Consider the following 13,451-nt stretch of genomic DNA (forward strand, 5'->3'; position numbering starts at 1 on the left):
AAATATCAAGAAGCTCAGACGTGCAGATCATACCACTTTAATGGCAGGAACTGAAGAGGATCTAAAGAACCGCTTGATGAGGGTGAAAGAGGAGAGTGAAAGGGCTGGCTTAAAAGTCAACATTCAAAAATATAAGATTATGGCATCCAGTCCTATCATTTCACAGAAAACAGAAGGGGGGAAGTGGATGCACGGACAGATTTAATTTTGGAGGCTCCAAAATCACCATGCATGGTGATTGCTGCCATGAAATTAAGACACTTGATCCTTGGAAGAACAACCATAACAAAGCTAGTATGCATGCATACTCATTGCTTCGTTGTGTCTGACTCTTTATGACCCCATGGACTATAGCCTGCCAGGTGCCACTGTCCATGGGATTCTCCAGGCGAGAATACTTTAGTGGATTGCCATGCCCTCCTCCCATGGGGCATGGCAAGGCATCTTCCCAGCCCAGGGGTGAAACCCATGACTCTTACATCCCATGCATTGCAGGGAGATTCTTTTTTTTTTTCCCACTTTATTTTTTAATTGAAGGATAATTGCTTTACAGAATTTTGTTGTTTTCTGTCAAACATCAACAAGAATCAGCCATAGGTACACCCATGCAGGTGAATTCCTTACCACGGAGCCACCAAGGAAGCTCATGTCAAACCTAGGTAGCATAGTATAAAGCAGAGACATCACTTTGCCGACAAAGGTCCGTATAGTCAAAACTATGGCTTTTTCAGTAGTCATGTACAGATGTGTGATTTCGATCATTAAGAAGGCTGAGTGACAAAGAATTGATGGTTTAGGTTTGTGGTGCTGGAGAAGACACTTGAGAATTCCTCGGACACCAAGGATATCAAAACAGCCAATCCTAAAGGAAACCAACTGAATATTCACTGGCAGGGCCGATGCTGAAGCTGAAGCTACAATACTTAGGCCACCTGCTGGGAAGAGCTGACTCACAGGAAAAGACCCTGATACTGATGATCAGGATGGGAAACGCAATGCAAGTTATGCCCTGGTGACTGCTGAACAGGTTTAGAAGCAAAATCTCTCCCCCAGGGAACCAGTGCTCAGTTAGCGGAACTTTTGGCTCTGAACTGAGTTCTGCTGCTGCTGCTGCTAAGTCGCTTCAGTCGTGTCCGACTCTATGCGACCCCATAGATGGCAGCCCACCAGGCCCCCTGTCCCTGTGATTCTCCAGGCAAGAACACTGGAGTGGGTTGCCATTTCCTTCTCCAATGCATGAAAGTGAAAAGTGAAAGTGAAGTTGCTCAGTGGTGTCCGACTCTTTTCGATCCTATGGACTGCAGCCTACAAGGGTCCTCCATCTATGGGATTTTCCAGGCAAGAGTACTGGAGTGGGTGCCATCGCCTTGTCCCGACCGGAGCTCTAGAGTTAAGCAAAGGGCAGCGAGCAAATATCTACACTGATTCTAAGTATGCTCATTTGACTTTACACACTCATTCTGCAATATGGAAAGAAAGACAGTGTAAAAGGACAACAGGAGAACCTATTAAGCCTTTCAGAGAGGTGCAGAGACTTTTGACTACTATATATTGTCCTAAAGGAGTAGCTGTTATGCATTGCAAAGGGCACAGCAGGGATGGGAGTAAAGTAGCTGAAGGTAATCAGCTGGCTGACTGTCAAGCAAGAAACGCGGCACTTTAGGAAACCCCTTCACTGCAGATGCCTTTGATCTGGACAGGTCCCGTGTAGCAGGAAAACCCACAATATACTGAGGAAAACTTAGAAAGATATGAGAAAAGAGGAGCAAAGATTACTGATAAAGGATGGCTACGGTCTGAGGATGGACGATTAATAATTCCTGAAAATATTCAATGGAAAATTCTTAAGGGTTTACACCAGAGTTTTTGTTTAGGTGTAGACAGTACTTCAGGTCAGTTCAGTTTGGTTCAGTCGCTCAGTCGTGTCCGACTCTTTGTGACCCCATGAATCGCAGCACGCCAGACCTCCCTGTCCATCACCAACTCCCGGAGTTCACCCAAACTCATGTCTATCGAGTCCCTGATGCCATCAGGCCATTTCATCCTCTTTCGTCCCCTTCTCCTCCTGCTCCAAATCCCTCTCAGCATCAGGGTCTTTTCCAATGAGTCAACTCTTTGCATGAGGTGGCCAAAGTATTGGAGATTCTCTTCAGCATCAGTCCTTCCAATGAACACCCAGGACTGATCTCCTTTAGGATGGACTGGTGGGATCTCCTTGCAGTCCAAGGGACTCTCAAGAGTCTTCTCCAACACCACAGTTCAAAAGCGTCAATTCTTTGGCGCTCAGCTTTCTTCACAGTCCAACTCTCACATAGATACATGACTGCTGGAAAACCCATAGCCTTGACTAGACGGACCTTTTTTGCCAAAGTAATGTCTCTGCTTTTTAATATGTTATCTAGGTTGGTCATAACTTTCCCTCCAAGGAGTAAGCGTCTTTTACTTTTGAAAGGTTGTTGCTGAAGGAAAAGATGCTGGGATTCTTGGCCTCCGGAGGAGAAGAATTCATTCCAGGGCCAGAGACAAGGCTTGATCACTCAGAGCTTTTGTGTAATAAAGTTTTACTAAAGTATAAAGGAGATAGAGAAAGCTTCTGACATGACATCAGAAGGGGGCAGAAAGAATACCCTCCTGCTAGTCTTCAGCTGGATGTTATATATAGTCACTAGCAGTCTGTTAATGAAAGAAAGGAATGTCTTAAAACTCAGAATGGTACCAGGCCCCTCATCCATAAGATGTATTTTGGGATAATCTTGGCACCAGAGGATCCATCCCTGGCCATAAAACGATTGACTTGAATGTTGTAGAAGGGCACATTACCATAAAAAATAGTTTCATTTACATAGATTAGGGGAACAATGTACTGGTTTATCAAGTAGGTTCTGAGCCATTAGGTGGAATCGACTTGAAGGCAGAGTTTGGGGTAAATGCATAGTACATTAACAGAGCTTAAGACAAAGATTTCCATAAGAAAAATGCATTAACTCAAGGTTTGAGAATAGTTAGCTTCAGGTGAAACCAGGTGTCATTATGGCAACACAGTATTTTAAGAGAAACCTCCGCTAAAATTTGTATAGAGAAGGAAAAAAATATCGGTAGTTTGTTTCCTTCTGCCGCTTAAGAGAGATAAAAAATGACACTTGCAGCCTATTTCCTCCGTTTGGAGATCCCTGGCCTTCCTGCCTGTTACCCTCTCTATTTCATGGCTGCAATCAGCATCTGCAGTGATGTTGGAGCCCAACAAAATTAAGTCTGACACTGTTTCCACTGTTTCACCATCTATTTCCCATGAAGTGATGGGACCAGATGCCATGTTGTTCGTTTTCTGAATGTTGAGCTTTAAGCCAACTTTTTCACTCCCCTCTTTTACTTTCCTCAAGAGGCTTTTTAATTCCTCTTCACTTTCTGCCATAAGGGTGGTGTCATATGCATATCTGAGGTTATTGATATTTCTCCCAGCAATCTTGATTCCACCTTGTGCTTCGTCCAGCCCAGCGTTTCTTATGATGTACTCTGCATAATTTAAATAAGCAGGGTGACAATATGCAGCCTTGATGTACACCTTTTCCTATTTGGAACCAGTCTGTTGTTCCATGTCCAGTTCTAACTGTTGCTTCCTGACCTGCATATAGGTTTCTCAAGAGAGTATTTACCAGATGGCTTCTCATTTGTTTGAAGGTAAAAAATGTAATGAAAATTTTAAAGGACATTATCAAAAGATGTTAAGTTTCTCAGAAAAATAACCCAAAGACTGAAAAGCTAGCAAAATCTGGATTACAACGAAGTGGAAAATATCCTGGAGAAGACTGGAAACTGATTTTACTCATATGCCACAAGCTAATGGATATTCTTGCTCACAAGCTTGGGTGGATACTTTTATTGGATGGATTGAGCCTTTTCCCTGTCGTAGAAAACAGGCTAAGGAGGTTAAAAGAATTTTAATCCATGAAGTTATCCCCAGGTTTGGGCTGCCACAGAGGCTTCAGAGTGACAATGGCTCCGCCTTTAAAAGGGCTCTAACTCAGGGGATGTCTGAAGCTCGAGGAATAGAATGTCACGTACACTGTTCCTGGAGACCCCAATCCTCAGGAAAGGTTGAAACAGCTAATGACATTATCAAAAGACATCTGTGCACATTAACTCAAGAGACACAGGACAATTGGATTAAAGTTCTACCCATAGCTTCAATGAGGGCTGGGACTGTCCCCCAAAAGGAGGGGCTGTCCCCCTTTGAATGTATTTATGGAAGGCCTTTCTTATGCACAGACATTGTTATAGACCCTGAAGCCTTAGAATTAACTAATTATGTAACTCAGCTCTCAGCTTTCCAACAAGCATTAACGAAATTCTGGAAGGTGACTCCTGACCCAGCTTCTGAGTCAAGCAAGCCTCTATTTCAGCCAGGAACTGAGGTCCAGATAAAAACATTGGGATCTGGGGGCCAATCCCTCAAATCCCTCTGGAAAGGCCCTTACCAGCTTATTCTTTCTTCTCCCACAGCTGTCAAAGTGCCAGGAATTGATTCGTCGGTGCATCACACTCAAGTTTAAAAGGTGGCACCCTGACCAGAACTAAGTGACGTCATTTTATGTCTTTACTTTCTATGCTCTGACTTTGTACTTTTCAGATGCGCCTGATACTCTGTGTGAGCCTACTTCTGCTGACTCCAAAAATCCTGAGTTTGCCGTTTGATCCTCATGACAATGCCTTCCTGTTCTGGGCTCACTCCTATGCTGCATTCCACAATGAGTCTAACTGCTGGGTGTGCAGAGTGCTCCCCTCTTCATCAGTGGAAGGCTTCCCATGGTGGACATCTCCACTTCAAGGAAAAGACTTTCTCCAAGTCTGCGAATACCTTCGACAACAATCGTATGTGATGCCTCTTCTTAATCTGATGACATCTAACAACCCTAAGATGGACTGGTGCAACACTTTGTACTTTAACTATGGACATAACGTGGCTTTTAATTTTGATTTACATTGTCTTGGTTTTATGCCTATTTCACTACACATAAGGTAAATGGGTCTAGATCTAGTGGCTTTGTACCTGACATTTATCAAATATGGGATGATATGAGGTTATATGGCTAACTCCTGAAAAAGGACATCTAATGTCTACTGCCCATATATGCTGGGAACAAATAGAGCCATCCCCAGAAGTTAGCCAACAACTTAATTATAATGATTGGAAACAATTGGGACTTTTGCCTCAGGAAATATGCAAGGTAATCATTCCTGAATTTTCCAACCCCAGTTCAGGTCCTCCCTTTGCCTGGCCAGGCACTGATTGGGACTGGATATCTCAGTCACGCTGGCTTGCTCCAAATGGGACCTTTGGATATGTGGCTCCTACCTATGGGCATGGCTTCCTCCTGGCTGGATAGGGAGATGCACCCTAGGTCTAGCTTTTACTCACGGCTTCATATTTTCAGAGCTTCCAGAAAAGCCTGCTAATTTACCACACCTTAAACTCGGTGGGCAAGATCTGCATTTCACTGGTGTGATTATTTGGCTGCAGTGTTTGTTCCCTCTCTGGGAACTACAGATGTTATGCTCCAAGTGGATGCTTTGACTACTTTTACTCAACAGGCATTACAAGATTCTCAAAAAGCTATTTCAGCTCTTTTCTTTAAACATTTTTAATTTTAATTGGAGGCTAATTACTTTACAATATTGTATTGGTTCTGCCACACATCAACATGAATCCACCACAGGCGTACATGTGTTCCCCATCCTGACCCCCCTTTCCACCCCCCTCCCTCTACCATCCCTCCAGGTCATCCCAGTACACCAGCCCCAAGGATCCTGTATCGAACCTGGACTGGCAATTCGTTTCTTATATGATACTATACATGTTTCCATGACATTGCCCCAAATCATCCCACCCTCTCCCTCTCCCACAGAGTCCAAAAGCCTGTTCTATACATCTGTGTCTCTATTTCAGCTCTTAATGCTGAACAAATACAAATTAGAAAGGTGGTTTTACAAAACAGATTGGCCTTAGATATTCTGACAGCTGCACAAGGAGGAACTTGTGCCATTATTCATACCCAGTGCTGTACATATATACGTGACATGAGCACTAATGGTACTCGTTTTACTAAACACATGAACAAGATGATTCAGGCTATGGATGCTCCTGAAGCCTCAATTGCCTCACTTTGGGAGACGTTAACTAGTTCCCCATGGTGGAAAACTATCTTGATTACAATAATTCTGATTGTTCCGTTTTTGCTGTTTGCTCCCTGCACCTGTAACTGTGTAGCTGGATTTGTTTCTAGTCGCATGAAGGCTTTTAATTTACAAATGGTTGCTCAAACTCCTGCGACTGCTGCAGCTTCCTCCAGCTCCTTCTTGGGACCCCTGGATCAGAGACCTTCACTATGAGGGTTAGGACAATATGTTGCCTCACCAATTTAGGGACAATGCCCCTTAGCAGCTCGGAAGCAGTTATGGAATGAGAATTACTCCCCTTTCCCTAAGCAACAAAATTCTCCTAAAAGAAAACAGGGGAATGAGAGGGTAACAGGCAGGAAGGCCAGGGGTCTCCAAACAGAGGAAATAGGCTGCAAGTGTTGGACATTTTTTATCTTTCTCTTAAGCGGCAGGAGGAAACAAACTAGTGTTATTTTTTTCTCCTTCTCTATACAAATATAAAAGGAGATTTCTCTTAAAATTTTGTGTTGCCATAATGACACCTGGTTCCACCTGAACTTCACTTTTTTCAAACCTTGGGCTAACCAATGTATTCTTCTTATGGAAATGCTTGTCTTAAGCTATGTTAATGTTCTATGCATTTACCCTTGACTGTCTTCAAGGCGGTTCTGCCTAAAGGCTCAGAACCCACTTGACAAACCAGTATGTTAAACTCATACCTTGTTCTTCTAATCTACGTCAATGAAACTATATATTTGTATGGAAATCTGCCTTTCTTCAAGATTCAAGTCAATCGTTTTATGGCCCGGGATGACTCACCTGGCGCCAATGTTATCTCAAAATGCATGTTGTGGGTGAGGGGCCTGGTGCCATTCTCTGAGTTTTGAGACATTGCCTTTCTTTAATTAGCAGACTGCTAGTAGCTATATAAAATCCAGCTAAAGACTAGCAGGGGGGGCACTCCTTCTGTCCCCTCTTCTGATGTCTATGTCAGAAGCTTTCTCTATCTCTTTTATACTTTAATGAAACTTTATTACACAAAAGCTCTGAGCCATCAAGGCTTGTCTCTGGCCCCGGAATGAAGTCTTCTCCTCCAGAGGCCAAGAATCCCGGCGTCTTTCATGGTTCAGCAACAACCTTTCACTGCGAAGTATTGAAGGCAAATGGAGAAGGGGGAAGTAGAGGATGAGATGGTTATATAGCATCACCGACTCAACGCACATGAATTTGAACAAAATATGGCAGATAGTGGACGACAGAGGAGCCTGGGGTGCTACAGTCCATGGGGTCTCGTGAAAGGATTTGGACAGGACCGAGCGATTGAAAACGAACAACCACCACCACCTTACCTTTGCATTTCCTTGCGCCGAAGAATTGATGCTTTTGAACTGTGGTGTTGGAGAAGACTCTTGAGAGTCCCTTGGACTGCAAAGAGATCCAACCAGTCCATTCTGAAGGAGATCAGCCCTGGGATTTCTTTGGAAGGAATGATGCTAAAGCTGAAACTCCAGTACTTTGGCCACCTCATGCGAAGAGTTGACTCCTTGGAAAAGACTCTGATGCTGGGAGGGATTGGGGGCAGGAGGAGAAGGGGAAGGCAGAGGATGAGATGGCTTGATGGCATCACTGACTCGATGGACGTCAGTCTGGGTGAACTCCGGGTGTTGGTGATTGACAGGGAGGCCTGGCGTGCTGCGATTCATGGGGTCACAAAGAGTCGGACACAACTGAGCGACTGAACTGAACTGAACTGAACTGAAGGTGCCACAGCCCCACTTTCAATGGGGCTAAGAAGTTTCTGTGTCTGTCAGTGCTAAAGGCTGAGACTTATGTCTTTACAGACTCAGCGCCCCCTGCTTAGGGTTGATGGCGGGTCCTTAGAACACTCATCACTCCCTCCCAGAGCTCAGAGCACGGAGCCTTCTCACAACAGTAATGGAGCACCCTGCCTGGTACAGAAATGGGAATCGTAGCTGTTTAGCCCCTCTTAATATGTTTTCTCCCTTTGCATTGAGTTCATTTGCACATTTCTTCTTTGAATCACCAAATCAAACTCTTCTCATCCCCAACTGGTTACTGTAACAAGCTGCAGCTGCATCTCTATCAAGGACGGTGCATGTACCCCCTGCGCTATGTATTTTCTTCCTCGTTTCCCGTCAGAATCTGTCGACTCCCAGACATCACAAAAAGGGCTCCAGATCACCCACAAAAGGGGCGGTGCTGCAGGGGAGGCTGTGACTCTCATCCACAGCCTGAGTCAAAGCAGGACTGTGTTATAAGTGTCACAAGCTGCCCCACTGCATCATGGGAGCCAAAAGAGCAATGGTCTGAAAGTCCTAACACAGACACTTATGTGGAAGGAACACCAGTGTCTTCCTAGGGACCTGTGAGTTGTTGTTTGGTTTGGGCCTTTAGAGTCAGTGACCTTTTTCACAATACTTGCAGGCTTAGCTAACCTTCCATCAGGACCTCTCTCCTCCCCTACAGCCCCCTACCTACTGTACCAAAAATCATACTTCTGACTTCAGTGTGCCGATTGGGTTTTCACCTGGCAGGGATACCAACACAACTTTTTATGCTGAAACCTTAAGATACCTGAAGAGAAAGAGTTTTCAGAAAGTCCATCTTTCAATTATAATAGAAAGACTGCCTATGTAACAATGAAGATACAACAAATTAAAATACTAATAAAATGTTATTTGGAAATTATCTAGAATGCCACACTTAAGAGAAAAAAAATTTAACACCTGGTCTATTGCCTTTCAGGTCGAATATGCATTTAAAAAAATTAGGAGATGGGCGAGGTAATGTCTTCATGATATTGTATTTGTTGTTCTGTTTATCATTACATTATTTCTATGGTTATGCTACTTTCCAGAATGATGAGGGTGGTCCACTAATATCTGTCTCGGCAAATACATGTTTAGAGCTTGATATGGACTAGGAACTGTTCTCTGTGATCTTTGCATGTTCACATGACACCCCATGGACTTTCATGCACTTAGGAGAAACTGTGTTCAATCCATATGCAGATCCATCATAGTGTTTCATGCAGATGGACATGTTGATCTGCCTTCTGACCCACAGTAGACTAGACACTGCACTGTATTCCAGACTTGGAGTCAGATACCACACCTGTCTGTTTCTCTCTGGCCTGGGCACCAATCTGACTCAGCTCTTGCCAGCTAGGTGACTTTGTGCAAATTCATTCACCCATTAATATCTGTGTGTCTCTGCTCCTCAACTGCAGAAAGGGATGATAACATTAAAAATGCTCACCTTACAGTGTTGCTATGAGTACTCAAAGACATTTGAGTACATATGGAGTACATATGCACATTGTGTACATATGGAGAGCTAAGCACGATCCAGAACGGTGAGCTCTCTCTTCACTTCCGTTTCTGCTTGTACTCATATCCCCATGTCCCTGCCCCCATGCTTTTACCTCTCCAATCCCAACTGATCTGTGTCGTCTCTGATCTGTGCCCCTGTCTTCAGACTCTGCATCCCAAAACACAGCTGAACATCTCCTCATGATTTATCTCAAAAAATATCCATATCATCACCCTTGGAATAAACAATCATGAGTATTAGTGGAAGAAACAAGAAACACAACAAAACTGGAAATGTGAAAACCACACAAGAAATAAAGCATTACTGATGATCATTTGACTATTAACATTTTCATATCTTCATCAGTTTCAGATCTTCAGAATTTGGTTGAGAATTAGACTTGATAAAAATAATGGCAAAAAAAGGCCATGCGATTAGGTTTCTTGGCCTTTTAATTTCCCTGGGCAATGTTTTTAAAAATTTTTATACTCATGTTCTATAACTGTCCAGTGACCACTTGCTTTCCCGTCATGATGCAAACCCTATGAAGAGGTCATTAGATGTCTAACTTCACATAGAATATTCACTAAACTTTTTCATACGATCACATGATGAAACCCAAATATTTCCTTTAAGCTTCACAATATCCCCATAAGAAGAGGGGGATACTCACTGTGCTAAAAACAAAAACAAAAACAAAAACCCTCCCTGATACCTCATACACTCCATTCTTTAGGCCCTGAAAGGCCTGAAATGATAGTGCAAGGTCCATGCAGTGTGTCAAAGGTGGTCTTGACATTGTGTCTCCGGAACGATTTCCAGGAAATGTGGAACAGCAATAATATTAACAACAGTAATGACAACAGTTAGAATTGACTTGGAACATACCACATGGCATGTGCTGTCCTGACAATTTCTCATGTCTTAACATGGTCAGTGGTCTACACTGCCTCATTAAGTAGTTAAATTTAATCAAAGCTAGTGTTTCCATGTGGTTAAAAGAGAAATGAGGTGCAGAGGCACTACGTAACTTGTTCAGTGTCGCCCAGCAGTAAGGGAGCTACAGGTCTGGATGCCCCGTGGAAAACTCTGGGTGTATTTATTTATCTCTGTATTTATTCAGTCAAGGGTAAGATCCAACAGCTACAGCAAAATATATACAGTAACAGCTACCACATAACAAAAATTGATCTTACATCATAGAAATGCACACTAAATGGAAATCTGATTTCTTCAGAAATCTTTCAAATGGAGGCTTGACAAGACTGGCATCAGGATGTTTTGTAGACACGATGGTCTCAGAGCCTCCTCAGAACAGCAGACAGCATGTCAGTGAGTCTGCTAGACTGGTGGTCTTGGGTTTGTGCATCAGAGAAAGCAGGAAACCCCTGTCACATGCTCTCAATGGAGACAGAGCCAGACAGCAGGCAAAATAAGACCATGCCTCTGCTCCGGTAGTGCCTAGACAAGTTGTCCATGTCAATCAGAATTGAGGAATTCTTTTAAAAAGTGCAGATTCCATGATCTACACTCAGTGACTCTCACTCAGTGCATCTACAAGAGTGCCCTAGAATCTGTGAGATTTCACTATACTTGGGAAACTCTCAGGGACTTTATTAAACCCCTTTGGTAGTGAGACTGTCAGCAAAATAAGGAAAATAGAGATCAGAACAGATATTAGAGAAAATATATAGATAATCAACAAAACCCAAAGCTGGCTCTTTCAAAAGGTCAATATGAATTCATAAGTTTCCACCCATAAGAATAAAAAAAAAGATAACCAAAGACAAAACTTACCAATATCAGGAAAGAAATAGGTTACAGATTCCACATTTCCTAATCCAATCATTTCATCAAGGTGAATTGCGCCAAATCCAAGCAATGTGATGAAACCACTCGTTTTCTTTCTCATTGTCCTCCAGCTTCCCCTTCCTGCCTCTCTCCTTTGCCCCATTTCCTTTCTCCTTCTTAAGTCCTGCCCTCCATCAAGAGGAGCAATATTATGCGGCGTGATTCCCATGCCTCATAATCCCATGATTATAACTGATGTCTGCTGCTTGGCTGACATTCAGCATGGATGCTATCATCCCTGTAGCTGGTACACTGAAGCTCTCTGTCTCTCATGATGGACCAGAAGGTTTCACTCTAATTTCAAGTATAGGTAGGAGAGAAGGTGCAGGGCACACGTTGGAGCCTTGAGTCCTTCATCTAAGAAATGCAGAAGACCACAAACTGGGGGAGAAACAGAAATAGCAGCACCAGGCCCCTTTCAAGGAGAGCTATGTGCCAAACACAGCACATCACAGGATTCAGGAGCATGCCAAGTAGATTTCCATGCCAGGACTGTTGCATTTATTGTTCCTTCTGCGTGGAATGCTCTTCCCTTAGGTAACCCCACAGCCTGCTCCCTTACTTCCTCCAGATCTCTGCTTACTTGCCATATTTCAGGGAGTATTTCCCTCATTATCTCAAATAAAATAATAACATCATACCTACATACACCTTTTCCCCTGATCTAGCAATATCTTTCTTCATAGTGCCTGCCACCCTTGATTATTTACTGACCACCAAGTCTATGAAATGAGAGACTTGGTTGGTTTTGTCCTGTCCCAAACTCCTCCAATAGTGCGCAGGTCTATGGCAGGTGCTCAGAAAACATTTGCTGAAGGACAGTCTGGAGCCAGGTCCTTTACACACATTGGTACGATGCAGAGGTACCCTCCAAGATGGGCACTAGCCCAGTTGTATTAATTATGGTACAAACTGAGATTTCAGGAGACAAATGATACACTCAACAACACAGTCAGCATGTCAGGTTCCAGGCTTCAGAATCATATCTGCCAGCTTCCAAATCCTCAGTTCCCAGACAGAGACCTCACAGCAAAGAACATAAGAGGTTTTACATCTAACACAAAGACTCCAAACAGCTCAGATAAATACCCAGAGACACCAAAAAGAGCTCACTGAATCTCTACACAGAGAGTGTACAACTCGTCTCAGACCCTCAAACACAACTGAGACCATAACCATACACACTGTGACAAAGACGCTCCAAACAGACCAAAGTCTTCCAGACAGAAACAAACGAGAACTGCACAGATACTTCACATCATGGAGACTGACTCCCAAACCACTGGGACACTTACCGACCTAATACAAAACCCCCTAAACAGAAAGACAGAAGTTTTAATAACTCAAGAACAACATATAATCTTAAGATAAAGTTCCCAGACAAATGAAAAACTTGCAACCTGTGCATAGATCCCCAAGCAGCTGATAGTTTACACCTTTACACTGACCCATCCTTAAAGCAGCACAGAGGCATCACAACTTCGGACCCAGAATCAAAAGCTCAGTGATCTCACATTCTGGGGTGCAGACGCCTACACAGAGATCTCACACCCAGGGACTGGAAAGCCAGCAAGCTCCAAAGATGCACATCCCGGTATACAGGCACACATCCTTGAGGCTTTGTATTATGGCTCACAAAATCCACTGAGATCAAATATCCCATCACTCACAACCCCGCCCAAAGGCTCATGGAGATCAAATGTACCCAAGCAGCACCTGTGTTGTCACACGTAGCTATACACGATCCCAAGCTGCCAGATACAGGTTATTCTCCAGGGAGAGACACCAAACTCAGGGACCCCTCCCTGGACATGAATTGCATGCATTTGTGTGAATGACCGTGCACTGCCCCAAGTTCCAGACTGAGCGAGAGCTAAACAAGAATGAAACGCTGTCACTATGCACAGCTAGCGACTGCGCCAAACCTCACCACTAAGCTATTCGACCCCTTTCGGAAAAGCAATAAAACTCGGAGGAAAATTGTATGTTCTGAAAAGTCGCGCACGCCAACGCAGGCGCACGTGTATACAGGCGCCTCTCGCCCTCAGTTCCAGGTCTGCGACCACACTGCCTGCAATCACGCGGTGGCCAATCACTGCCCAGAACGCTTC

General features: G+C 43.7%; 2 protein-coding genes across 2 annotated transcripts in view; one reads left to right on the top strand and one right to left on the bottom strand.

Annotated features, from left to right (window-relative positions):
- Nucleotides 1-13,451, top strand: part of LOC113887335 — a 156,695-nt gene that overhangs the window by 100,902 nt on the left and 42,342 nt on the right. The window lies entirely within an intron of this gene.
- The window catches only part of LOC113887334 (fibrous sheath CABYR-binding protein-like), a 52,343-nt gene that overhangs the window by 38,602 nt on the left and 290 nt on the right, over nt 1-13,451 (bottom strand). The gene's annotated exons all lie outside the window — the stretch shown is intronic.

This window comes from Bos indicus x Bos taurus, chromosome X (assembly GCF_003369695.1).
Source record: "Bos indicus x Bos taurus breed Angus x Brahman F1 hybrid chromosome X, Bos_hybrid_MaternalHap_v2.0, whole genome shotgun sequence".
NCBI lineage: Eukaryota > Metazoa > Chordata > Mammalia > Artiodactyla > Bovidae > Bos > Bos indicus x Bos taurus.